General features: G+C 50.6%; 1 long non-coding RNA gene across 1 annotated transcript; it reads left to right on the top strand.

Annotated features, from left to right (window-relative positions):
- The first annotated feature begins 4522 nt into the window (after positions 1-4522).
- On the top strand, positions 4523-24916 carry LOC119824679. Its single transcript, XR_005287133.1, has 2 exons — positions 4523-4578; positions 24420-24916. It is a non-coding gene; the product is annotated as an uncharacterized LOC119824679 (long non-coding RNA).
- Positions 24917-26617: the final 1701 nt, after the last annotated feature.

The raw sequence follows: 26617 nt of genomic DNA, 5'->3' as shown, positions 1-26617 counted from the left end.
TTCAAAAACCCAAGGTCAGCTCCCTTCTCTCTCTGCTTGCTGCCTGTGGATCAGGATGTAAGTTCTCAGCTACTGCTCCAGAGCCACGCCCGGTAATCGCAGACTCACCCTCTGAAACTGTAAGCTTCCCCCGCCCCCCAATCAAATGCTTCCTTTTATGAGAGTTGCCTGGATCATGGTGTCTCTTCACAGCAACAGAACAGTGACTGAGTGACAGGAGGCGTGGTGAATTGTCCCAACTGTGTTGACAGTGTGGCAGGATATCCATTTGTTCAAACTCAGTAATATGTACACATTGAGTGTGTACAGTTTTCTGTGTATGAACGCTTAGAATCACAGACAAAGAGAAATGTTTGGGATTTTTGAATACATTTGTTCAGATGCCACACTGGCCTAAACTGATCCACAGTATCAACAGATTTCTGTAAAACTCCCACCTGCCCCTTAAGACTCACCAGGTAGCCACCTCTCCCTGGTGTACTGGGCAGACACTGTCCACTCTGGCAATGCCCTACGTACCACTGAGGGACTTTTGTGAACACTCTTGGTGTCTGTTCACCCACAGAAAGCATAGGTGAGAGAGACAGGGCAATCCGACTCCCCAGTGGACGACTTCTAGACTTTTCTCTGGTTCCCCAGAAACCTAGAACAAAGGACTGCCTGGCAAGCAGGTATCCAGCCTCCCCTCCTGCCTGCACTGCTGCTGGACTCACAGACCCCTTGGGAAAGTGCAACGTGGCACGTGTGTGGTGGCACTGGCTCCTGACGTGCGTGCGCTTCAGACCTCCCCCTCTTGCTGGTTTGTTGCACCTGGCTTTTTCCCAGTCTCAGTGAACTTCAACCCCACCCCCTACCCACCCAGAAGAACAATTTGGCTCACTGTGAGCCAGTCGGGGAGACACGGTCCTGTGCTGTGCCCAACCCATGTTGCATCACTGAGCCCAATAAAGGCCTCTCTCCTCAGGGGTCTTTTTTCCCTTTATTAGTGAATGTGCACTGTGCACAGTGCTGGGTCTCATATGAGAGAATTACTTCCCGGTACATCCCGTAGAGCATTCAGCCTCTTCCCACTGCTCCCCCATACACACGTCTGCCCACTTCCATCCCCACCTCTTCTGCTGTCATGTGTAAGTATGTATCTATAAAAAAAAAATGTGTAGGAACCACAAACTGAACGTTCGCCATTTGTACTTCCAAGTCTGGCTAATTTCACATAATACAGTGAGTGAGTAGCCCCCATCTAGCCCCATCTAATTTTATATTTCTTCCATACCAGTTAAAATACCATTGCATATATGCACCACATTTTTTCTTCTGGCCCAGGCTGGTCTTGAACTCCCTATGTGCTTGAGAATGACCTTGAATTTCTGACCCTCCTGCCACCGCTTCCCAGAAGCTTGCGTCCTGAGGGCAGAACCCAGGACCCTGTGCACTGTGTCACATCTGTGCACCGTGTCACATCTGCCTGCCTTGATGGGATCCCTAGGTCAATAGTGTAAGCCTGGTATTGTAAACAGTGGACAATAAACAGGGATGTGTGGGGCACCCCCGCTGGCGTGTACTTGGGTAAAGCTATGCCATGTGCTAGCTCTGTTTTCACTTTTAGTGCTGGGTAGGGGATAAGGAAGTGGGGGTCCTGACACACTGCTGGTGAGGTTGCGATTAGTCCAGCCACAATGGAAACCCAGTGACCCATTTTCTGTGTGTACATTTGTATGTAAGGGTGCACACATGAGCCTGTGAACAAGAAGGCCAGAGGGCAGTCCTGGGTGTGGTTCCTCAGGTGTCTTTCACCTTGTGTTTTGAGACAGCATTTCTTGGTGGCCTGGGACTCACTTAACAGGCTTGGGCTAGCAAGCCCAGGCATTTGCCTGCTCTGTTCCCTCAGTGCTGGGGTTATAGCAACTGCTCCCATGCCCAACTTTTTTATGTGGACTCTGAGGATCTAACTCAGGTCTTCACGTACATAATTGGCTGACACATCCATCTGATGGCCATCCTGGGTTGAGCTGTTAACACGACAGCAGAAGAAGCTGAGTTGGACCAGGAGGGGTCTCTGACAGCCGCAGAAGAGGCCAAGCCACCACAGTGGGGAGTGCCACTGCAGTGGTGATCAGGGGACTTAGATTCAGAAAGCAGGGATGGGCCCTTCTGAGGAGGGGCTTCCTCATCTCAGTTGCCTCTCAGCCCAACTTGGCACCCACCGCAAAGTTCTAGCAACAGGCTGAAAGAAAAAGCTCACCGAGGGAAGAAAAGAGCCTGCCTAAGGGAAGAGAGTCCAGAAAGGGAAGGGCCCCAGGGGCCAGAAAACGGCTGACTCTGAGTCTCTGGGCAGATTCCCTGCTCAGGGTCACCTTCCACTCCACCAGGAGCGGCGTGTCTCTTCTACTAAAGGTTGTGATTTTTACTTTTCCCCTGTACTTTCTTCTCCACGACTGCTGCTTTCACTTTCTCTGACCCCTTCACTTTCACAGGTCCCCACCCTGCATCTGCTTCCCTGACCCCCAAATCTGGAGGCTTTCAAATTATCCAATGTGGTACTTTCATCTTCCCAATGATGGGCTCTTGCCTTGGCATTCTCTGAGTTGGTCTTCCTTCCCAGGATGCACACTTCTCCATGCCATGGGATGAACTCTGAGGCCATGGCACCTCTAAAAATGAAACAGTTGCCCCTGTCAGGAGCCCGACTAGCGAGGGGGTAGCTGAATGCTTTGGCGGTTTCCTTTGAGGGCAGGAAAAAGCTCAACAGAAGGCACCCAGGGGCTTAGACAATAGACCAAAACAGGGCAGAAATATTTGCGAGTCTTTTAAGAGAATCTATTGACGCTGGTCAGTGGGAAAAGGCCCAGAGAGAGCTGTCAAACGTCAAGGACCAAGAGTCCCACGCCCTGACACTGGGAGCCATGACTCTGGCTGCTCTCAAGAGCTGGGTAATCCTGTCTTATGAGGGTCCTAGTTTCCTTTCTGTTGTTGTGATAAAACATTCTGACCAAGAGCAACGTAGGAGAGAAAAGGGGGTTTATTTGACTGATGCTCCCATCACTGTGGGGAAGTAAAAAAATCAACTTAGAGCATCGTGCCCACTGCAGCTAAGGGGAGAGAGAGCTAAGTGCGCTGCGCTGCCTGCCTGCTTCCTTATTTAGCTAGCATTCTGCTGTCTTATATAGCGCAGGGCCCCTGCCTAGGGAGTAGCTCTGCCCACAATGGGCTTGGCCTTTTCATGTCAAGGATTATTTGTTAACAAGACTAACAAGACAATACAACGCAGGTATGCCCGCAGGCCAGCCTGATGTAGAGGATTGCTTCACAGGCAATTCTAGGTTATGCCAAGCTGATAGTTAAAACTAACCAGGGTGGAGAAGCTTGACTCCCAAGGCATCAAGGAGTATAGGGACACTTACAGAGCACCTCTCTGCTGCTGTCCCTCCCCCGTCTCCTCCTCACCCTCCTGCCTACCCATGGTTTCCATTCAGATAAAACAAACGGGTCCAAGCCAGCTAGTTGGCAACATCTCGGTTGCAGGAACTTGTGCATAGGATTAAATGTAGGGAAAAAAATAATAAGCTCGGAAACTCACACTTGCCCATTTTAAACGATGCTGGCCTAAGGGTAGACATGCATAGGTAATGGAGTCCTCAAATGTGAAGTCAGTCTGACCTCATCAGGGCTAGCAAAGCCATCATCTGATAGCCTTTTTGACAAATGGTGCTGCGCTCGTGTCTTATTACTGTGACACCAAAGCAATGTAAGAAAGGGGTTTATTCTGCCTCACAGTACTAGGGGACACAGTCTGCCGTGCTGGGCAAGCATGGTGGTGGGTCACATCACACCCGTGCTGGGAAGGCATGGTGGTGGTGGGTCACATTGCACCCACAGTCAAGGAGCAGATGAAGGCTCATGCTCCACTCACTTTCCTCCTTCATTCAGTCTGGGGCCCCAGCCCAGGGGATGGGTACTGCAGCTTGCCTGATCTACATAATCCCTTGCAGACATGGCCCCAAACGTGTTTCCGCAGTGATTCTAAACCCGGCAAGCTGGCTGCCAATATTTAATCATCATAGGTTGTCTTGACAACGGAGTAACTATGTGCAAAGAATGAAGCTGGAACTCTACCTCACACCAAACACTGAAGTTGATAACACCTGCTCCCCTAGAGCCAGGAGTTAAGAGATTTTGTTCACTAAGAAAACACCTAGTAAGCACGGCCCTGGGTCCAGCCCTCAGTTCTGAGAAAAGGTCAATAAGGATCAAAGAGTGGAGTACTCAGGAGGCCTGCGGCAGGGTGACTGGGGCTTGAAGCCAAAACTAGACACAAGTTTGAAAAATATTCCTCAGAGAGCTAGACAGACAATCAGTTGGCCCAGGAATTCCACCGCCCAGTCCATTCCCCCCAGTGATGTAGGTGGGTCTTCTATCTATCTGTTGCTTTCATTGGTTAATTAATAAAGAAAACTGCTTGGCTTGATAGGTCAGAACATAGGTAGGCGGGGAAGACAGAACAGAATGCTGGGAGGAAGAAGGCAGTGAGACAGTCGTCATGAAGCCAGCCACCAGGTCAGACGTGCTGAATCTTTCCCGGTAAGCCACTACCTCGTGGTGCTACACAGATTACTAAATATGGGTTAAAGCAAAATATGAGAGTTAGCCAGTAAGAGGCTAGAGCTAATGGAATACAGTTTCCGTGTAATTATTCTGGGGCTAAGCTAGCCGTATGGAATCTGGGCGGGATGAAAAGCAGGCCTGCTCGCCTCATCACTACACCCCAGGAGAAGTTCATTAGGTGTTCATACAAGAGCGGACACATAGTATCACATCCCAGAGGAGAAGCCCCTGAGTGGTTTATTAGGCAATAAGTGGAAGAATGTATCCATGTGGTGGATGTTTTTCAGCTGTGAATAACGCTGTGTCGATGTGGGTGAGGCTTAGGAGAGTCCTTCATATTCGATAAGCCTGGGCAGGAAACATGACTCAGCTCATCAAAGTGCTTGCTGGCAACGCTGACAACCTGAACTCACCCCAGAAGCCACCCATAAAACCAGCTGCGGTGACACACGTGTCACGTGAGGTGCGGAGACCGTGAAATCAGCAGCCAGCTCTTGAGCTAGCTGAGGCTGGAGCACACTTGGGAGGCAGGGACTGGAGAGAGAGACAGGCCCTCAAACACAAAGACTCAAGGGAAGAAGCAACTCTCCCTCTCCCACAGTCGTTCTTTGACCGCCACATGCTTGCTGTGGCATGCACACACCCACACTCACGTTCCCCCCCCAAATTTTAATCCTATTTATATGAAATGTTATAATAAAAATTCAAAGGAAGGAAGAGTAGGTTTCTAAGCCTTGGGATGGGGTGGCGGTGGCAAATTGGTGTTAAGTATCAGGCTGGTAAAAGTTAGCTGTAGAAGCCCTGTGGGTTTGAAAACCAAATGCACTCCCTTGAGACGTGAATTTATGAAATGTAGGTTTATTATAAGAGAATGAGGTGTAACATGTCCATCCCCGCCCCCCTCCACCACTACTTGTAAGTACGGCCTATATGAGAGACTCGTATGTCTGTGTAAGTGTAGGCCACATGTGCACAGATGCCATCAGAAGCCAGCTGGAGATACAGGCAGCTGTGAGCTGCCCTACAAGGGCTGCCCTACAGAGAAGGACTCAGGGCAGGGCGGGACTCTGTGTGGAAATTGTTTGCAAAGAAAAAAAATTAGCCAAGGAAGAAATCCTAGGAAGAGCAGCAGGTACTCCCTGCCGTTATCTCTCTCGTCAGCGGACAACCGTGATGGAGTCATGTCTGGGCAGTATTGCAGCTACTTCCCATTAACTGCAACTTGCTTTTAAAATCGTGTAATACCATATGTGTTGTGGGGGAGCGTGTGGTGTAGAAGATGGGAGGGCAGCTTGCAGGAGTTGATGCTCTCCGCTTTCACATTGTGGAGATAACCGTTGTCTGACTTTCCTTGGGGAGACGCGGGGGAACTCTACTCAACTTAAACAGGACACGGAAGGTGGCTTCAAAGAGTTCACCCAAGCATAGATTTGTGAGCCGATGAGTTTGTTACGGTCATGTGTAAAGGAGCATGGGTATCCCAAAGGATGCCACACCTCACCAAAAAGCACACCCCAGTATGGGTCACAAGTCAGGAAAAAGAAAGCTCTGGAATGCTCCTACACAGCCTGTGTGACTGCCATCAGTCCCCAGAGTCTCCTCTCTCCAGAGATTGCTGTTTGTGTAACCTCGGGGGGAGGCAGGCCCCATGTGAATCCCTTAACTTTTCTGAGTTACCTGAGTCTCTAAGATTCATCAACTTCCTGAATCTTATTATGAACCATTCTCCTCCTTCCAGGAAGGTGGTTTGGATTCAGAGGAAATAGCTACATGGTTATTAATTCCAAGGTGAAACATTAACTATTGGTATCACGCTTTCTACAGAAGCCACCTGAATCAAAGCCACAGGTTGGCCTTACTGTGTCTTGGTGCCTTTAAAATGTTCAAAGAGCTGTGCAGAGAACTAGGGGGTAAATGTAGAGACCTAGCACGACACGGTGAGGGAGAGGGCATGATTTCTGGTACCCAATGACCTAAAATCAAAGCTACCTATAATCTGGAAAAACTTAGTCCATCTATTCCCTAGTCTGTGATTGAGATGTGCTCACAGGGCCTGCTAGTCTCTTACAAGCACAGTCACAAGCACATCATAAACCCTGCCTGGAGGGATTAGGAGGACCTATTGTGACAGTAGCCTCCAGAGAGGGCAATAGCTCAGCTCAGATCTCTGCTTTTCCAACTCTAGAAACAAAGATAATTCCTTGGCCTTATATATTTCTAGGGGTAGAGGGGAGGTTTCATGTCGCATGTACCAGACTATGTACCAGGTACGAGGGAGGAAGACGCTAACTAAAAGAGTAAGATTCCTCTGCAGGTTTACTGTTCTTCACTTGGGAAGGGGTGTGAGGTGTGGTCTGATTCTCAAGACCCCAGCTTTTGATTCTCTTAGCCACATGAGTGCCACCAGCTCCTGGACACCTGTTTCCTCTTGTGACTTAGGGTGGGGCTGGGCATGAAAAGTAGATAAAGTGGCTTGCCCAGAAGCAGGGCTACTTCCCTGAGCAGTCCTGACTCTAAAGCTGAGAGCATAGTGGGGCTCTCTCAGGATAGAGATTCCTCCAATCCCTGGCCTCTACATGTCATTGAGTGGATGGAAAAACTCAAGAAGCCTTCGCGCCTCTTCGCAAAATTTCCTGCTCCACAGTGGTGGCGGGGAAATGGTTGCTTTCCTGGAAGAAGCAACCATCCCTAGAGAATGAACAGAACAGGTAATGCCTAACCCTCAAATGAAGCCCTGCAGAAGGTAGAGACCCAAGTCCCTTCCTCCTCTTTCCAGTACTGGTCACCCTGAATGACCAGTGCTATGTTTGATGTCCAACTGGCCCGGAACTCAGAACATTCCGACCAACTGCCCGTGTGACAGTTGCATAAATAATTAGATCTGCCTGAACTGGCCCCATCTGGAGGAGAGTTACGATGAAGGGGCTGGGAGGAGCTGCTGGGTTGAGGCTGGATGGTCCAGGGAAGTTTACGAGCTCCCAGGGTCATATTGACCAGATCTGACCCACCCACTGCAGCAGCCTGGACACACATGAGGCCGAGAGCTGGCTGCAGCTGCATCGCTGTGAGCCTGCACCCTGCACCCTGCTCACATCCTGGCTCACTGGGACTCAGCCGCTACTGTGCCAAAGGCGCTCACTACTATGGCATGGCTGAAGGAGCCCAGCAAACCCTGCACTGGGGTAGATAGCAGGATGCCCTTGGTGGCTGCTTCCTGGCCTGGCCTGGATTCCCATTCTTATTTTTTAAAGTAGGGGAATTAAAGGAGGGATAAGGGGCACAGATTTCTCAAGACTGCTTCCAGCTGACTTAGGGGACCTGCGAGAGCTATGTGGAGCCTCCCATGTTCCTTAGATCTGGCGCGATGCTTAAAACATCTGTTCCCATGGTCAAGGTGTCACCTCGACCTTTAGGAGAGACAGGTGGTTGGTTTCTGAGGGTACCCAGGCATGCTTGATGATCTTTGTGCCTCCAGCTCCATGGCTAATGGTTGGGAGTCCTGCAACGATAGCGAATTGGTTTTGAATGAGTCATTCAGAGTACACAGAGAGATTAATGAAGCAGGCTGTAGTTACTGGAAACAGCAGAACACGGATCAGCCTAGGGGGAGGTAAAAGGTCAGGAAGGAAAGCTCCCAATCCGGCATAGTACAGTTGTGGGGTCAAAAGCCTAACGCTTCTGAAATTGGAGACAAGATAGTTGACCTTAGGGCTGGAGAGATGGCTCAGCGGTTAAGAGCACTGCCTGCTCTTCCAAAGGTCCTGAGTTCGTATTCCCAGCAACCACATGGTGGCTCACAACCATCTGTAATGAGATCTGGTGCCCTCTTCTGGCCTGCAGGCATACAGAATACTGTGTAAATAAATGTTTTTTTTTTAATAAAAGATAGTTGACCTTGGTGTCCTCAGAAGTTTAAGAGAATAGGGTCCCATCGTGGTTTCTGTGTATGGAGGACAATGAGCTTGGCATGAGGAGTAAAGCATTTGAGAAGAGATAAATGAATGCAGTGAGGGAGACCCTCGGGTTTAGTAGCTGTTGGAGTTACAAGAATTACTTTGCGGGAACCCTGCCTTTTAGGGAAAGGGGTGAGACATGTTGGTCTGGAGGAGAAAGAAGGACCTGATCTACAATGGAGGAGGACAGGGATTGGTACATACATGGTTGAGGTAGTCAGTGAATTTCTATAGGAGAGAGCGGAGGTGTAAAGGAAGGGGTATAAGCAGGTAACCAGGGAGAGGTTAGGGTTTAGGTGAGAGGCCGGGGGTTAGAACTGGCCACCCATACATGAGTTCAAAGGGCAAGATGGAAAGGGGTCGTTTGGGGAAGAGTCTGGAGCCTGAGAAGAGCCAGAGGCAAGAGCTTTACCCAGTCAAGGTGAAGTTCCTGTGACATCGAGCGGTTAGCTCATCTGCCTTCCCTGAGGACTGAGGATGGCAGGGGATATGAAACTGCCAGGGATATTGAAAGCTTTAGCTGGAGTTTAAGAGATCTGAGAGGTGAATTCAGGACCATTATCTGACTGGAGAGAAATTGGAATCCCAAACCAGGGAAGAATTTCCCTGAGGAGGATGTCAGAAACTGTCTGGGCCTTTGATTTGTGGTAGCGAATGCTTCTACCCACCCGGACATGGTATTTACTAAAACCAGGAGATACTTAACCCATCTGACTGTGGGCATGTGAGTAAAATCGAGCTACCAGTCAGTCCCCGGAAGGGAGCCCCTGGCCTGAGGGTTGGGAAAAGGGAAGCTATGATATTTGGAATTGTGATATGACTTTTGACAGCTTGGACAGGAGGAGGCAGTGATAGCTTTTAAGAACTCTATGTCCTCAGGAGTGGGCAGAGGTGAGCCTTGACAAAATGAGACAGAGTCCATTAGGATAAAAGAGCTGATGTAAATAGGACAGACTTGTCGAGTGCCAGGGTGACTTTGAAGATGCGGGTGTAGTGTGTGGATTCCCTGTGTGAGTAATCCCCATAGCCTTGAGGAGATGGGAGGCTTTTTAGCATGGCCGTAATTTGGCCTAAGTTAGTTATAGACCATCCTTTTGTTGTAAGAAGCCCACACTCTCTTTCCAAATAGCAGCACAGGACAGGAAAGATAGGAAAAACATATTTGGAGTCTGTGTAAACCTTTAGGGATTGTCCCTGTACCTGTTGGAAGGCATGGGTAAGAGCTATTAATTCCATCTGCTGGTTAGTGGGATGAGCGGGGAGTGCCTGTGCCTCCCCCCCATTGTCTTGAGTCTACGGCAGAGTCCGCTTTACAGGTCCCCTCATGTAAAAAGGAGCTGCCATCTGTGTACCAGGTCTAGTTGGCCGGAGGCCGTGTGCCCTCCTGTGTATGGGAAGGGTAGGACAGTAGCGCCTCTAAGGTTTCAATGCAAGAATGGGATGGGGACGAGTCAACTTCAACGCATAGACTGCGGTTGGGGGTGGGGAGGGGGAACTGCGCAGGTGCCCCACTGTCAGCCTGAGTGGGGAGGGGTAAGTGTACTGCAGGATCCTAACACCCATGACAAGGATCTTGTGCAGGCACCGCCGTAGTTTCTGGGATATCCTGTTTGAACATATTAGCGTTTTTTGACCTTAGTGTTCTTCAGCCACGAGCTTAGAAAGCATATACAAAAGAGGAACACTGGTGTCCAGGGAACGGATCGCCACACTGGTGCCCAGGAAATGGATCACCACATTGGTGCCCAGAGAACAGATCACCACACTTAGGTGTCCAGAGAACGGATGACCACACTTAGGTGCCCAGGGAACGGATCACCACACTTAGGTGCCCAGGGAACGGATCACCACACTTAGGTGTCCAGGGAACGGATCACCACGCTTAGGTGCCCAGGGAACGGATCTCCACGCTTAGGTGCCCAGGGAACGGATCTCCACGCTTAGGTGCCCAGGGAACGGATCTCCACGCTTAGGTGCCCAGGGAACGGATCTCCACGCTTAGGTGCCCAGGGAACGGATCTCCACGCTTAGGTGCCCAGGGAACGGATCTCCACGCTTAGGTGCCCAGGGAACGGATCTCCACGCTTAGGTGCCCAGGGAACGGATCTCCACGCTCAGGTGCCCAGGTGTTCTTTTCTTCTGTTGTTGTCCAGCTGCCTCAGGGGCCAGCTGGACCACAGCCGGATTGGGAAGAGGGTCTTACAGTGTGGCGTAAACTTAAATTGCTCAGGGGTCAGACTCTGGGGTTAGTTTAGAGAGAGAAGACAATATAATGACCCAAAGTCCAGGCAGGAGCCTGCTGGCCTGTGTTTGGGTCTCAATTAGAAGCCACGGGGCACGGGAAAGGGACTTCACGTTCTCGCTTATTTACTGGAGTGTCCCTTTGGTTAGCTACTGTCCTCAGAGTATGAAGTTTAATGTAGCGAATGCACACGATGCCCGAGGAAAAAGGACTGGTGCTTCCTGGCTATGCCTAAGCAACCAGTACTACCAGACTGGAGACAGAACAATGTTGGAGGTTGTTGCCTCTAGCCAGAAAATCCCATGTCCGTTTGCTAGGTTCAGCTTGGTAATGTGAGCCTTGGTATGGCGAGTTCCCCAGGAGGAGCCGTTATCATCCCTGTGGCCCCATCAGCCCTGTGGAGTGAGCGGAATGTTATTTGACAGTTCATGATGTAACTTGCCCAGAGTCACACAGGTCTCATGGGCCAGACGGAAGAAATGTATTTGGCTCCCTGGGGACATAGAACATCAGCCAGAGTCCACGGTGATGCTGTGGACTCCCTACCAAGGGCTTCCCTCACTCCTTTTCCCAGATGTTCTCACCCTACAGAGGCTGTGGAGAGAGAGTGGGCACCCCGAAGGCGTGCTTGGCCAAGAGAATGGCTTGTAGCTGACCCAGACTCTTCCATTTGCATTGCAGTCCTGCACCAAAAGTTAGCCTGTGTTCCCTAAAGGCAGCCACCTGAAGGGGAGAAGATTCTACTCTAGGTCCCACTTTCTAAGAATTTTCCTCATCAGCTGCAAGGGTGGGCTTCCGGAGGACCATCAGTCTCTTTGGCTCAATACCCAAACCTTCTAAAGTAGTCCAGGACCCCACCACAGCTTGCACTCAGCTGGGCAGCCTTGGAAGATTTGTCAATGTTGATTACTGGGGACAAAGTAGCTCCGTTGCCGGTGGTTCCCTGGGAGTGGATGAAGTTGTCATGTGTCTGTGTGGTCTCTAATGACCTGACACTTCACCTAGTATGAGATTGCTGCTGCCTCCTGCCCACCGGAACTCACTTCCTCCTGCCTCTGCCCTGCACAGCCAGGGGCAGGGTACCACCTCCTCTGTGAGGATCCCTCCATAACCATTGGTACCCTCACTCTAGGTTTCTTCTGAATCATCCAGGCCCTGTTGTTATCACATAACTCTGCCATCAAATGTCCCTTACTAACTTGATGGCGATGTCCCTGTGGTCAGCCTGGAAGCACCCCAAAGCAGGGATTCTGTCCTCACCCACCCCATGGGTGTCCCACTCTGAAACCCCAGCCTCTCTTTTCTGAACACATCTGAGTCTAAATTGCTCTTAGTGATGTCAGGTTTTGACAAGTGTCTTCAGCTATGTTAGGGCTGGAATTCAGCTTTCCTGCGGTTTTGGTTGCTGAGGTGGCACCGAGAGTGTCCTGACCTAGGAAAAACTGGGTGGGTTTCCCTTCAGATCTGCCCTCAGAAAGAATGGTAAGAGGTTGGCACAGTTTTAACTAGATGTTTGGTAGAACCCAGAGGAGCCTCCCTGGGCCTGAGGTTTGGTTTGCCTCCTAGAAATTTACCCTCGATATAAAACAGATACACGAGCACCAAGAGATATGGAAGAGTCCAACACAACATTAATACCCCAAATCACCCAGTTACTCTGGCCAATCCAACCCCATTTCACAGAGGAGAGGACAGGCAGCCAGGTGGCTGAGAGAGCCAGGGATGCAGGCCGCTGACCTCCGGGTGTCATTTTCTCACTATAGGAATTTGCGGCGACACAGGAAGGGGTGCAAGGTCCCAGGGGAGATTCAGGGACAAGCCAGGCTGGCTGGGAGGCTGTGTAGTTTCAGAAGGCCCCTCAGACATCCTGCTGCTCACATCCAGCACAGTCACCGAGGTCTGTCTTGGGACATTAGCTAAGGATGCTGTGTGTGGGAAGGGTATGACCTGGGCTCTCACTGGGCAGGCCTCAGGGGCAGCTCTGACATTAACCCAAAGCAGACCAAATGGCGTCTCTAGGACCCTGGGGTGGAGAAGCTGAATCTCAAGTGCATGTGATATCTGGGTGAAGACATGCAGTCCCTCCTCGCCTACTCTCTAGGAGCCATCCGAAGCCTCCATTTAATTAGAAGTTAGCCCTTTGTGTTTCTTGAAGTATTTCATTTCATATAGCCGCACCCAGCTTGCTTGTGCCTTTAACTAGAAACAAGTCCTAGCCGGAGGAGGATTTCTCAGGACACACATTCCCTTCATGAACTGTCCTATGGTCTTGAGCTTTCTCGCCTGGCCACCATGGCTCTTTTCCTAAAACTGAAAGCCAAGGAGGCCGAGGGGAACATGGGAGTCCTTTGCCTTGGCTCCCGCCCCTCACCGCACTCCGCTGCCCCCTCGTCCTGCTCTTCATCCCTCCCCACTTCTCCCGGCTGTCTGTCGTGTGTTCAGTGTGAGGACTGCTGAGAAGCACGCTATGGAAGTGACTGCCCATCTGGGAGGCAGAACATGCTTGCTCACATCCAGAGTGCCCGCCACCCCAGGCCTTCTCCAGAACCTTTACATAAAGGCTGAGAGCTCTTCTGTCCCTGTCCCCACGAAAAACCCCTGCTCCTACCCTGGGGTATAGCCTGGTGTCAGAAACCAGGGCAGAGCTCAGCAGGAGTCTGAGGGGCTCTGCAGAGACTCTGAGCTCACTGAGGTCCCAGGATGTAAAGTGGCTGCAGGCAGCAGACCCTTCACGATAAGAGTCGTAAATGTGAGAAAGAGCAATACAGAAGAACTCCAAGCAGGGACTCCTGTCTAAGATGAGGAAAGGGGAGGGCACAGGAAGCTGATGCCCAGACTGCTTCTCTGAGTCTTCACTGTTGCCAAGCAACCTGAGTTTTAGGAGCAGTAGTGCTGATAGTGTGACCATGGTGACCAAGAGCAGGGTGGAGTGGAGGAGAGCTCAGGGCCCTGCCTCTCCATTGACTGTGCTATCCACACTGTTCACCTCAAGATACTATCAGTGCCGCCGCCAGACCGCAGTTCTCATGGAGGGCCTAGACGCCTTCACTTGGTGGCGGCAGTGAGGGCTGGAGGGAGATCCCTGATCACTCCATCTCCCCGTCAGTCCAATTCCATGTCTGTCATTCTCTTTCTCTGAGAAGTCTCTCTGATCTTCTGCCCATGACACTGACTTCATTCACCTTTCATTCTCTTTAATAGCACCCAGTGCCTTTCTTGTCCACTATGTCAGGACCCAGGCAGAGGCCTAACAGGAGAACATGGAGGAATAGAGACGCCCTACTCTCGGGGTCGTTACTCTGGGTCTGGAGCTCTTGCTATGTATGTGATTTTTAGAATATTATTACTCCAAAGTTGAGTGATTCTTTGCTAAGCACCTAGCAGGATATTAAGGACTCAATCTTGAACTTTCATGTCAACCCCATCCATTTTCAGATCATTAAGATGTTAAATGTAAGTGCAGTAGTGTTGACAGCTTCTCCCAAAATCCCTCAAGTCTGTGGGTTCGCACTTGGAGTTGGACACGTGTAAGAGACAGGAATCTGGCAGGATTTCCCAGCATGTTGAATCAAATGAACAGGAAATGTAGGTGGAAGGTCCTTTGTCAGAGAAGAGAATGGGCATGGCTGGAGTTACAGGGACACCATAGCTGTCTAGGGATGTGGCCTATAGGCTCTATCCTGGGTCTCTCAGTTAGATATGAATTCTAGTTTCATCCTTGGGCGAGACAGAGGCTGAGCTGAGCCAGCTCACACTTCTCTTTGATGTCATTTGATGTCAGTCCTCAGTTCTGCCCCGAACTCTCAAGTCCTGAATCCTGGAGCTGACAGACTGACGGTGCAGTGTGGAGAGCCTCACCCACCACCTGACACCTGCTAGAGCACTGTCCCCATGATCACGGCTGACGGTGCAGTGTGGAGAGCCTCAACCACCACCTGACACCTGCTAGAGCATTGTCCCCGTGATCACGGCTGACAGTGCAGTGTGGAGACTCTCACCCACCACCTGACACCTGCTAGAGCACTGTCCCCATGATCACGGCTGACAGTGCAGTGTGGAGACTCTCACCCACCTCCTGACACCTGCTAGAGCACTGTCCCCATGATCACGGCTGACAGTGCAGTGTGGAGACTCTCACCCACCTCCTGACACCTGCTAGAGCACTGTCATTAAGTCACACCCCAAACCCAAATCCTGTGCACCATACAGTAGATGTGCTACCAAACTTCGCAGGGTTTTGAAAACCCCAGGGACAAAGGAAGGATCTGGCCTTCTGGGAAAGATCCCTTCTAAATAGCAGAGCAAGGAAAGTGGTAGCAATCAGAAACATCAGCCGGAGGCACCCGACCCTAGACGGGGGCCCTGAACCACGGAAGAGCAGACTTCTGTGCCCTCCTCCTCCTGCTTACTGCACAGGCCCCCTCAGTCTCTGAAGCAGAGGGTGCACATGACTGCTCTGGGTACAGTCTCCCATCTCTGGCAACGCCATCCATTGTGGCCAGAAGCACAACCCGCCAGCAGGCAGAAGTAGGAAGTTCTAGACTGTGGCTGCTGCTCCAGCTGGGGTCTCGGTGCACCACACAGGATCACCGCTCTTTCCTTTGGGCTCTCGGGCCCACACTGGGCCCTGCGGAGTCAGAGGCCTTCAGCAAGACATTGGTCACCCTTGATCTCCTTGGTGGTCGGAACCCCCCCAAATGAAAGACAAGAGCTGCAGTCATCACCCCTCAAATACACTCCCCCATTTCCCCGAATCCTCCACATCAATCCTAGCAGCAGCAAACTCCAACAGGGCTCAATGTGTTCAGTGTGCAGACACTAAGGCAGGCTGAGGTTGGAAGCTGGAGATCATTTTATGCATGTCCCTGTGTAATTGGCATTGTGGATTCAGGTAGCCAATGGTATTTACCAATACATGGAACTTAAAAGTAGTTTGTGTGGTCATGGGATTGAATGTCTACTTGTGTTTTTGATTAACTGACAGTTGGGTAACAACTAGATGAGAAAGACCTGAGTTCAAAGATGAACTAGCTCTGATGGCGCTCCTGGTGCTCCCCACAGAGGACTAGCTGGATGGGATCACTCAGTGTTCACTAGTGTTCCTGAGACCAATATACATCTGTGTTTCTTTGGGACGGTAAAGCAATGAGGTCAACAACCAGACCCAGAAGGATCCCAGAAGGGCTATGTTTTAACAGAAGTATGAAGGAGGGCCCTGAAAACTCTGGTCTCAATGTGATCAGAGGAGTGGCAGATGTGGGGTGGGGTGCTGTTTTCAGGAGCCTGGCCTCTTTCTCCTGACCCTACTGTGGAGACCCAGAAGTTACATCTAATCTCAAGGGGTTTAAGTAGCTGAGTAGGAACCCTGCTACATATGAGAGAGATCCTCACATATGAGCAGAGACTCCTGGGGCCTAAGCAGGCTGCCCAGGAAGGGGGAAGAGATTGCCCCCGCCCAGTAGTGACTAAGTAGTACCCAGATCCTTCTACTTGTGAGTAGGACATGGGGTTAGGAATGATGATCAGAGGCATTCCAGAAACGATGCCAGTGTGGTGTTGTCTGAACCACACAGGAGACCATGGGACCAGCCACTGTCATTGCTGACCTCACCCTGCCCCTGAGCCTCTGCCCTCTGCCTTCTCTGCAAAAAGAATGAGTGCAGCTATCCTGGGAGAACTGAGGCACATTTTCTAACTAAGCATGTTTCTAGGCCATGGCTAATGGAGCCTACCCAAGAGCTGCTGATAGTTGACTTCTAGAAGCAGTTGAAAAACAGCAAGTGTTTTTATCCCAGACCCGTGGATACCTCATTCTCTGTAGTCTGAGTCTGTCCTGAACCTGGCTCTGTTCTGTCCCTGCTGACCTCTGTCTTCCAGTGCTGGCCTGAAGACAGGAAGCCTGAATTCTAGTCTTTGCCTCTTCCCACCTCCCACATAGCAGCAAAGTGTCCGATGTGTCACGGTAGCTGGAGGCAGGAGGAACAGCAGATGTCTGCACTGTGAATTCTCAGTTCAGCCAGGATGGCTGCTCCCCACTTGTTCTCTCACTGTGCCAGTAGCCGTGGCTGAACTCAGGTGAGGGATACTAACTCAGTCCAGCAACCGTGACCTCCTTCCCCGGGAGCCCTGGCCACGTGCTGAGCCCCCTCTCACCAAATGCATGGGCAGCCAGGGGCCTCTGCCCTCACAGGGCCTCTGCCCTCACAGGGCCTCTGGTATTATAGCTCTCCCTACTATTTTGTCACAGCAAATTCTTGCCAAGTGCCTCTGGGCCATTGTCTTGGAGATCAGAGATTTTTGTGGCAGTCTCCCAATAAAAAGCTTTGCTCCTGATAAGGGAGGTGTAAAGTGATATCGTGACATTTTTCAGTTCTATGGTCTTTCCAAATCCAAGTTTTTTTCTCAAGTTCAGAATTGTCTCATTTTACATAAACGTTTGTGGAAGCAAATTATTTGGCCAGGTTCCTTGTGAAGCCTTCAAATGCAATCCGAACTTGTTTCAGCTGGAAACAGGGCCGAAGTTGGGGATTCTCCTGCCCCGTGGTCTCTGGCCTGCCTTCCTCCTCCAAGCATGCTCAGACCTTAACTAAAATCCTTTGCCCTCTTCCCATCTCTTGTGGCATTTTCTGTAGAGTGTAGAAAGTAGCTGGTGTAAGTGCTGGGGACAGTTCCCATCTGGGGGATGTAATGCTTTGCTCCAAAGAAAACTATGAGGCCTCTGGAAGGAGTGAAAGTGAGGTTGCCCCAACTCTGCATGAACCCCTTCTTTAAGATCCCTATTAGACCCGCATGTGACAAGTGTCTATCACTGAGAGGGGAGCATCCCATAGCAATGGGAAGGCCAGCCAAGCACCGTGTTGTGACAATGGGCTGACCATTCTCTCTGATGCCTCTTCTAGTTGCTAGGCTCAGGGAATGTGGGCAGGGTCAGGAATGAAGCACCCATGGGAAAGATAGCCCTTGAACTGACAAGCTGACGGAGCAGGATTCTGGCATTGCTGTGGACTGTCTGGTGGCATGTAGTGTAAAGAAGCCAGTCAGGGATGATGTCAGACTTGACACCAGCCTCTTAGTTGAAGATAGGACTCTCTCCCAGGAGGGAGAATGAAAGCTTTAGATCACGGGGTTAATGGGTAGTCCTGGTCCACATGCTCCCTGCACACGTGACCATACCTGAAAGAAACAGTCATGAATTCATTTGTTTTGTGTGAGCAAACTGCATTCCATTTGGGGAATGGAGGAGGTGGGGTGAGGTTAGGGGGACAACTCAGAGGTGGGTTCATCATCCAATTCAGTTACTGACCCATACACCACGCAGAGGCTTTCTTAGATGGTCTTTGTATTTCTCCTCCCCTTGTTTACGGAGCTGTATGGGGGATGGTAGAAACAGCACACACTTAGTTTATAGTTTGTTCCTGCGAAGAACAACAAGGGATGTGTCTGGTGTCTGAACCTTGTTCCTGCCTCCACTTCTGGTTTGAAAGGATTTGCTTTGTTACGCTCATGGGGTAACCCCACGGGCGCCCTGAGGGGGTCTGTGCACAGCGTGAGCCTCTGGGTGAGATGGCTGTTGACTTTGGGCAAACTGACCTCCAGGGAAGGCAGAAGGTTGGGGACTATTCAGTCTCATGGTAGGTGCCGTGCCCCATCCTGCTGACACGGTGAGACCCCAGCAGAAAAGACTGGGGGCCCCTGTTAGCATCTCTCCACTCTGACGGGGTACCTCCCAGAAGCGACTCAAAGCAGGGAAAGGTTCACTTGGGCTCATGGTGTCAGTGACTGTCAGTCTATGGGACACGGTGACTGGGCTGGCTCCCGTCTGGCTATGGGACACGAGGCAGCTGGTTACACTGTGGGACAGATGGACAGCAAAGAGGGCCAGTCTATACGTTTCAAAAGCCTACTCCCTGCCTTGACTCAGTGAACACGATTCCTGCCTGAAGTTCCCCAACTTTTCAAAACACCAGATGGGGGCCAAGGGCTCAAATACATGAACCTGTCGGGTTATTTCACATTTAGTTTGTAACAGCATCTAAGCTTGTTGGAGATCAATTGATAGGCAAGGGATATGACATGACCCCCATGCGAAGGACCTCACTAGACGTCACCCATGTGTGTCTTTATGCAAACCCTAAATATGAATCTAGAGCTTTCCTTGCCTCTCGGTGTGGTTTCTACTGCATTTGCCTTAGTAAGAACTACTAACTACACAGCCAGTCTAGAGTCTGTGTGAGCTAGAGAGTCTGAATTGCAACTGGCATCTGATGTAAGGACAGTCTTGGGGTGTCTGATATAAGGGCGGTCTTGGGGTGTCTGATGTAAGGGCGGTCTTGTGATAGGGCTTTGCCCTTGGCTTGTGACAGCACGTTCTCATTCTGTCCTGGTGGTGTGCCAGAGCTGAGCTGCAGGAACACAGCTAGAGAAAGGATCATTCTGTATGGGAGAATGGGATTCTCTGGAACAATCAGAACACAAAATACATGGTCTGGGAAAGGAGGGACTACTGAATGGCTGAGGGAGAAATACGTTTTGATTCCTGAGTGACCACTAGGTCACCACAGTTGAGAGTAACTGCTATTTGGTAACTCATTCCTAAAGTTGACATCTGCTAATGGCGTGGAGAGGTGGTGAATCAAGTGACTAGAACTTGGCTCAGTGCTTGGCTCCAGAAATGTAAAGTCCGAGCACAACAGACAATCTCCTGTTGTTGTTTGTGAGAGCTAAAAATAAATCACAAGAATGAAAACGAGGCCAGGCTAGACCAAGCTCCAACTGATGTCCATCTGAATAATGGGCTCTGGACTGTCCATCAACGGACATTCAGGGTGGTAGAGAGGGCCTCTTCGGAACATATGGTCTCCAAAAAGAGAACCCAGGTGCTCAGAAGCCAAAGCGAAGCATGGGCTGACACAGAGGGTGGTCTAAGCTTCCTTTGGAGGGTTCCCGAGGAGGGAGCAGTGAGCACAGCATTGTGCTCAGCCATCCAGGGGCTGTGACGGTGATTGTGAATGCTGAGGAGGGGAAGCACAGGTTTTGGGTTGACACAGGACCCATATGGCAGTATGGAACACATACATCCCCCCCACCAACACACAATCTGTACATAATCATAATCCAGAAACAATGCAGTTAATTCTCAACATAACAGGAAACCGAAGATGGATAAAGACCACTGCTCGTATTCTCTGGGAAAGAGACTTGCCAGAGTCACCCTGGTACTGTCAAGAGGCACATACCTGCTGACGTGGGTATGGACAGCCAAATGTTTGAGACAACTGAGTTAAAAATTCTAATCAAAAACCACATCCAGTCTTTGTTCCTAGTCCCAGCATGCCACTGAAGACACCCTTGAGAAGTCATCTCCTGTGTGAGCCTATGTTTACAATGTTGAAGTGGCCCACAGTCAAAATGGAAGATGGGCACCAAAAGAAAAAAAGCCCCATCATATTAGACAGCCATCAGCTGGCCCTGACTGTCAGGATAGAGGGGGCACAAGGTGGACTTTATGCTTGTGGTCAGTCTATGACCAAAAACTGCATAACCCAAGCAGCTAGAAATGGATTCCACTGCTCAGCAGGACCTCTGGGGGTGAGAACACTTGGACCTGTTTAGAGGGGAGGGTCTACCTGCAGGGTTACAGCCTCATGGTGAGCTGGGGTGTGTTGTGTGATTGTTCCCAGGGGTGACATGAACAGGCGCATAGTTACCTGAGAGAGGGGACATGAAAGACAGGCTTTTTTAAAAAAATTCCTTCCCAGGGGGAGACTTAAGCAGTATCTACCCTTCTAAGTTCTCAAGGACAAACCGAAGCACGCATGATTCTGCCAAATCTCACTGGAGGAACCAATGCGTTTATTAGGCTTCATTATAAATGATAGGTGTGGGCGTTCCCTGCCCCCTGTCCCAACCAGCTTTACCTAGAGAGCCCTACCCAGCTGGGTTGAGGGCTTCCCTTCCAGCCACATTGCTAGAGCCACCCCCCCACCCACTCACACCCACCCACCCCCAGCCTACTCTAGTCTTCTCTGGCCTGGGTGTGTACTCTAGCTCCCCCTCCAGGCCATGGTGCAGAGCTGTCAGTTAGTAGGTAGTAATTAGCCACCCAGGCAGGGGAAGAGTATCTACCAGCTCTAGCTGGGATGACCTTTGGCAAAGGACCACGTGTGGGTGAGGGATACATATGTAAAGATAGGTAGCTTAAAGGAATCTGTGTCATCCTCTGTGACAGCTCTAGTTTCAGACCAGTGTGCAGCCCTAATGAGGTCCCTGCTCCACGTGCTGCAGCTACCTGTCTCATGGGGTATCCATGAGATGGTGCCTACAAGTAACAGCAGTGTGGGCACAAGCCCAGTGGGCACACCAGGGCTCAGGATGGAGGCTGAGGAAGAGGAGCCCCTTATAGAGTAGAACTCTTAAGCCTGAGGGCTCTCTTGCCTGGAAATGGAAACTTGATAGAGAAGGATTTACTGGAGATGGCATAAAGCGTTTAGTGGCCCAGGCAAGGCAATGCTAACACAAGGTGAGTCTCATCAGCCATGTGCCCACCGGGACTTTGTGAGCATGCAGAGAACTGCAGAGGGAGCCAGGGAGAGAGAAGGGGTTTCAAAAGGAGGGGTTTGTTTCAAAAAGCATTTTAGGATGGAGTGCATTTCATTAACTGTTTGTGCTCCAGAAGGATGCAGAGTGGAAATCTGAAGCTCACTTCTTCCCACCAGGGGCATCTGCTGAGAGCAGCCGGTACTTAGTCCCAGAACAACCTGAGCACAATGACACTCTCACTGTGGAGAGACCGAGGGCAGTACTCCTCTGTCCAGGAGACGAAGGAATTACAGCTTTCACAGAGCATTCTGGGGGAGCGTGGGGTATTACCGGGAGGTTAAACGCCTAGGCAGGGATACGCAGGCACTCAGGGAAGTTTCCTTCCCAGCCTGCCCTGGTCCACAGCTCAGCTGCCTCAGCATCTCTGAGTGGTGTCCACTGTCTTGGTGTCAGTGTCCCCTACCCCTGCAGCGGGTTCTCAGGGTAAGGGCAGAAGGACACCCAGGCACTGTCCCCAAGGCTGCTGCCTCCTGCAGGAGCTCCTCAGCCAGCAGCTGCCCCTCTGTGAGATGCACCGCTCCTGAGTGGTGCTGACAGCTCTGGAGCTGGATCAGGGAAGAAGGGCCCAGCCCTGCTCTCTAGGTCGGGGCCCTCAGGGAGACCCCCTCCACCCTCTCAGGGATCAGAGGCCTCCAAGGCCCAGAAGGAAGCTCTTCCGGTGCTCCGGTCCCTCTGGCCTCTCACTCCAGCAACCTGAGGGTGTGCATACACTTTGTGTTTCCTCAGGAATTTGTGACAAGGGCCTGGGCAGCACACTCTGTGCCCACTGACCGCATTCCAAATACTTGTTCCAACCATGGGCCACACATTGCCGAGATCAATGGCAAGGAGGTGACAGAGGAGTACAGGTAGCTTCTCTACACAAGCGCACAGCCTTCCCACCTTCTTGTGTCCTGGGCAGCCTTTGTCCTTCCGGCCTGCCCCGGCTTTAGGGTACAAAGACCTGTAAAAAGAGTTAGCTGCCCTGGACAGGCATGTGGACCCCAGCTTCTTCCTTCGAATAGCTGCCACCCCAGAGCTGCTCCTAGTCGAGCTTACAGGACATCTCAAGGATCCAGGGACATTGCATGTGTAGTTTACTGGATGACCAAGTACCTTGGATTCCTTCCTGGGTCCCCGCGGAATTCTGCAGGCCTCCCCATTGGAGAAGGCTGCTGAGGTGAGCTCACCTCACAACCCGGTGCACTGTTTACTGAACTTATCTCTGGTGGAGGTCAGAGAGTTTGTAAGTCTGCACCATGCACACACAGGTACGTCCAAGACCCTCTGTAAAAAGAAGACTGCATTCAGAGCTTGGGGGACATGGAAAGAGACGGAAGGGACCACAGAGCAGGCGAGGACCACTGCGAATGGAGCAGTAAGCCAGCAGAGCAGGGGGTCAACGGGGATGCAACTCAGCAGTATTCAAGTTCCTCCTGGGCAATGGACGCCTGGTCCTTCCTGCCCAGGTTCTATAATAAACCTCTGAAGATAGTTCTAACCAGAGTTCAGATCCTGTCTGAGAGCTCTGGCCTCCAGTACACTCCATCCAGGGTCACACAACCCAACCTAAGGTTTCCTGCCACTTCAGAGGAGGGAGGAGCCTCATCCCACTGCAGGCTGACATCCAACATCCTCTAGGAAGGTGGGACACCCTGTCTACATGAGGAACTTCTCTCGTGTCAGGCAGGAGCAGACACTATCACATGAAACACACATAGGAGAAAGGTCTAGGGATGAAAACGGGAGATTGCTATGCTCACACCTATATGAAGGGATTCTGTCTCTTGCCATCACACGTACTGGGTCTCAGAGTCATCACCCTATGCCAGACCCACCAGTACCCATTGCCACACTTTCCCGCTCTCCCCTCTGCCTACCCAGGCTCTCATACCACCCCTCCAGTGCCGGCATTTGCATGGCTGAGGAGCTGGAAGGGAGGGATGCCCATGCTAGGGGCCTTAGCCGCTGCTGCGTCCCACATCTGGAAGGAAGCATGGCTGTCCTGCCCACTCCTTCCCTCCCAGCCCCTCCCAGTCCATCTGCATACTCCTTGCTTTCAGCCCCGCCCTGCTCCATCTGCTGCTAGTAAGGCCTGCATCACCAAGACCCACACAAGCCTCACCTGCCCTTAGCTGGGCAGCTCTTCCTCCTCATGCCAAGAACATGTCTCTCTCTGCATGGAAAGACCAAGTCACTTGGCATCTCAGGTCTCATGACAGTATCACCTGAGCCCCTTCTGTGTACTCTCCTCTCAGAGTCCTCCAACTCATCATAGCGACCCCCTCCCTGGCCAGCCTACTGCTGTTGCTGCCTTCAGGCCTAGCCTCCCAACAGCATGCCACTCACAAGACATCTCAGTACTTCTTCTGGTCCTGGTGCTAGCTCACTTCTTCGTATAAACTGGCCTGGGCATTTCCCACAATCCTTCCTGGTTCACTCAGCAGTGAAGGTTCTTCACAGCCTTCAAAACTCAGCTTAAAAGTCAGCTTCCTCCAGCAGGGCCCCGACATATCTTTCTGCCATTCTGGGCCTGTTCTGCTCTTCAAAACTGTGTGCATGAGGATTGTAGCAAAGGGCAGTTTGTCCTGATAAGCAGCCCATGCAGGAATCAGCCATGCTGTGCCCCCCCAGCTTAAAAAATCTCTTTAAATGGGAGTGACCTAAATATACAGTTGGAAGTAAGAGACTAGCACCATGGATCAATCAGCAGCAAGAGCTGCCCACATTTTGTTAAAACAAGAGAAAAGCCAACTTTCAATACAGAAACACAAGCTACAGGTGAGAAAGACACCTGTTTTGCTCACACAGGTCAATGTAGACCAAGCAACCCCATCAAACAAAATAGTCATTGTGGGGAGGAAAGTGATCATGGACAGAGTTCACTTTTGGCTCAGGAGGTCAGTCCTCAAAGTCAGTCCCCAGCATCCACACCCCTGGGTTCCCTGACGTGAGAGTCTCATATAGGAGGCGAAGACGTGTAGATTTGCAGAAGAAATTGACAAATCCTCCAGTACAGCTGAAGCCTTTGTCCTCCCTCTTAGGAAATGATGCAGGCAGAATCTCATCCACAGGCTCAGCCACCCAGACTGCATCAGCATCACACAAGGCTGCCGTGAGCAACAGGAGACTCCTCATCAAGAGCACATTAAACATTCCTGGAAATTCCATGGTGTTAGCACTGCCCTCGACACATCTGTGAGAGCAACACAGACACACAAAGCATATTCTCAGCTCAAAATGCACATAGAGTGCTGGCAGCTGGGAAGTCCACACATATCGTGAGACTGAATGGGACATGAATGTTGGGTCCCTTGAGGACAGGCCTTCGCACCCTCACTTGATCTGTTTTGCACTCTCGTGGTTGGTTGTTTTGAAAACAGGAACAATCTGTTGTTCTCAACAACGTGTTTAAGGATGTTTACCCCAAGCCATGTGAGTGAGTTACAGTGATGAGCTTCCTGCTTTTGCTGGCTCAGCCTCCCCTGCTGAGGGCTATATATACTGTGTGAGAAAGTGGAATAAAGGCTTGTCTGCAGAACCTGAAGTTGTGCTGTGTGTTAATCCTGATATGCCTCCCTACAATTGCCGTGCTGGCACAGCAAGTGGAGGTCCCACCGAGATCTGAGAAAGAAGGGGTAGTGGACAGAGTCATCCTAGGCTGGTAAGGACAGATTGGGGTAAAATGCGATCCACAAGCAGTAAGAGAGCTATCTAGATTGTTAGAGCAACAAGGAACCACGGTCAAACAGAGAACTATAGAGGATTTTCTCAAGACTATAGCTGCAGCAAGCCTATGTTTTTGACAGGTGGGGGTCTGAACATCTCCTATTGGAAACAGGTAACAGGAGACTTGCAGAAATGACTGCAAAAGGAGGGTGTGATAGCTTCCCTATATCTACCTTTTCGCTATGATGCCTGGTTCGTGACGCCCTGCTTACTGATATGTAACAAGAGGGTCCTGTCTGTTGGGGTTTCTGTTCTGCCCAGATCCCCACAACTCTTTAGCCCCAAATAAAATCACACAGAGATCTCTATAAATTATAAAGCTGACTGGCCCATTAGGTCAGGCCTCTTATTAGTTCTTGTAACTTATCTTAACCCATTATTCTGATCTATTTTAGCCATGTGGCTCAGTATCTTTTTAGTGGGGCAGATCACATCCTGCTGCTTCGGTGATCTGGGCAGGAGTGGGAGGACTCACCTTCCTCCTTCCCAGAGTTCGCCTGTTCTCATTACATCATTTCTACTTCCTGTCTGGTTTCCCGCCTATACTTCCTGTCTGGCCAATCAGCGTTTATTTAAAACATAATTTACAGAATACAGACAATTCTCTCACACCACTGATAAAGTGAAAGTAAGACAGGAGGTTGCCGCAGCTAAAGAAATACTTGAAGAAATACAAGAGGAGGGGACTCGCTGGTCCATAGGATTGGCGGAGGAGTCGCATAGGGACCAAAAGGAAGAGTCAGGAGTATCAGGGGGAACTTTGGAATCTGGTGCAGGACCAAGGCTAGCACCAAAGTCTGCACGCTTTCAGGCACCAAACCAGATAACAATAACTTCTGAGTCAGAAAATGGGGAAGACAGCCCCAGCTCTAGTACAGAGGATAGTTTATCTGATGAGGAAGAACAGCTAATGCAGGAAATTAAGGTACTTCAAAAAAAAAGGCTAAAGTGCTGTAAGGCGAAGGATTCCTTATGTGTGCTGTCAGCTCCGCCTGCTTATAATGAGGATTTGGGGGAGGCCCATTGTGGACTGAGAGATGAGTGGGAGACTGAAGAGGGCTCAGGAAGAAGAAGAGCCCTTCTTCCTGTTTTCAGCCCTGGCACACAGTTCCTCCGGTTATAGAGGTACCTGATCTGAACAATCCAGGACAGATGCTGAGACAACATGTGGCCTTGAGCTTTAAGGAGATGAAGCATTTGAAAGAGGCTGTGGCAGCATACAGCATTTAGGCCCCCTTTACTCTTGCCATGGTAGAATCGTTTGCAGCATTGAATTTTATACCTTGTGATTGGCAGCAGCTATGCTGTGCGGTACTATCAGGAGATTACTTATTGTGGAGAAGAGAATATCAAGAAAATTGTTTACAAATGGCTAGATAAAATGCTCAAGCAGGACAAGCACAGCACAACCTAGACATGCTAACTGGAGCAGGAGCTTATGCTGAGTTGGCCAATCAAATTGTGCTCCATCCTGCCATATATCTCCAAATGGTCCTTGCAGCTACCAAAGCTT

Source organism: Arvicola amphibius, chromosome 10 (genome assembly GCF_903992535.2).
Source record: "Arvicola amphibius chromosome 10, mArvAmp1.2, whole genome shotgun sequence".
Classification (NCBI taxonomy): Eukaryota; Metazoa; Chordata; class Mammalia; order Rodentia; family Cricetidae; genus Arvicola; species Arvicola amphibius.
This window is presented reverse-complemented; position numbering and strand designations above follow the sequence as displayed.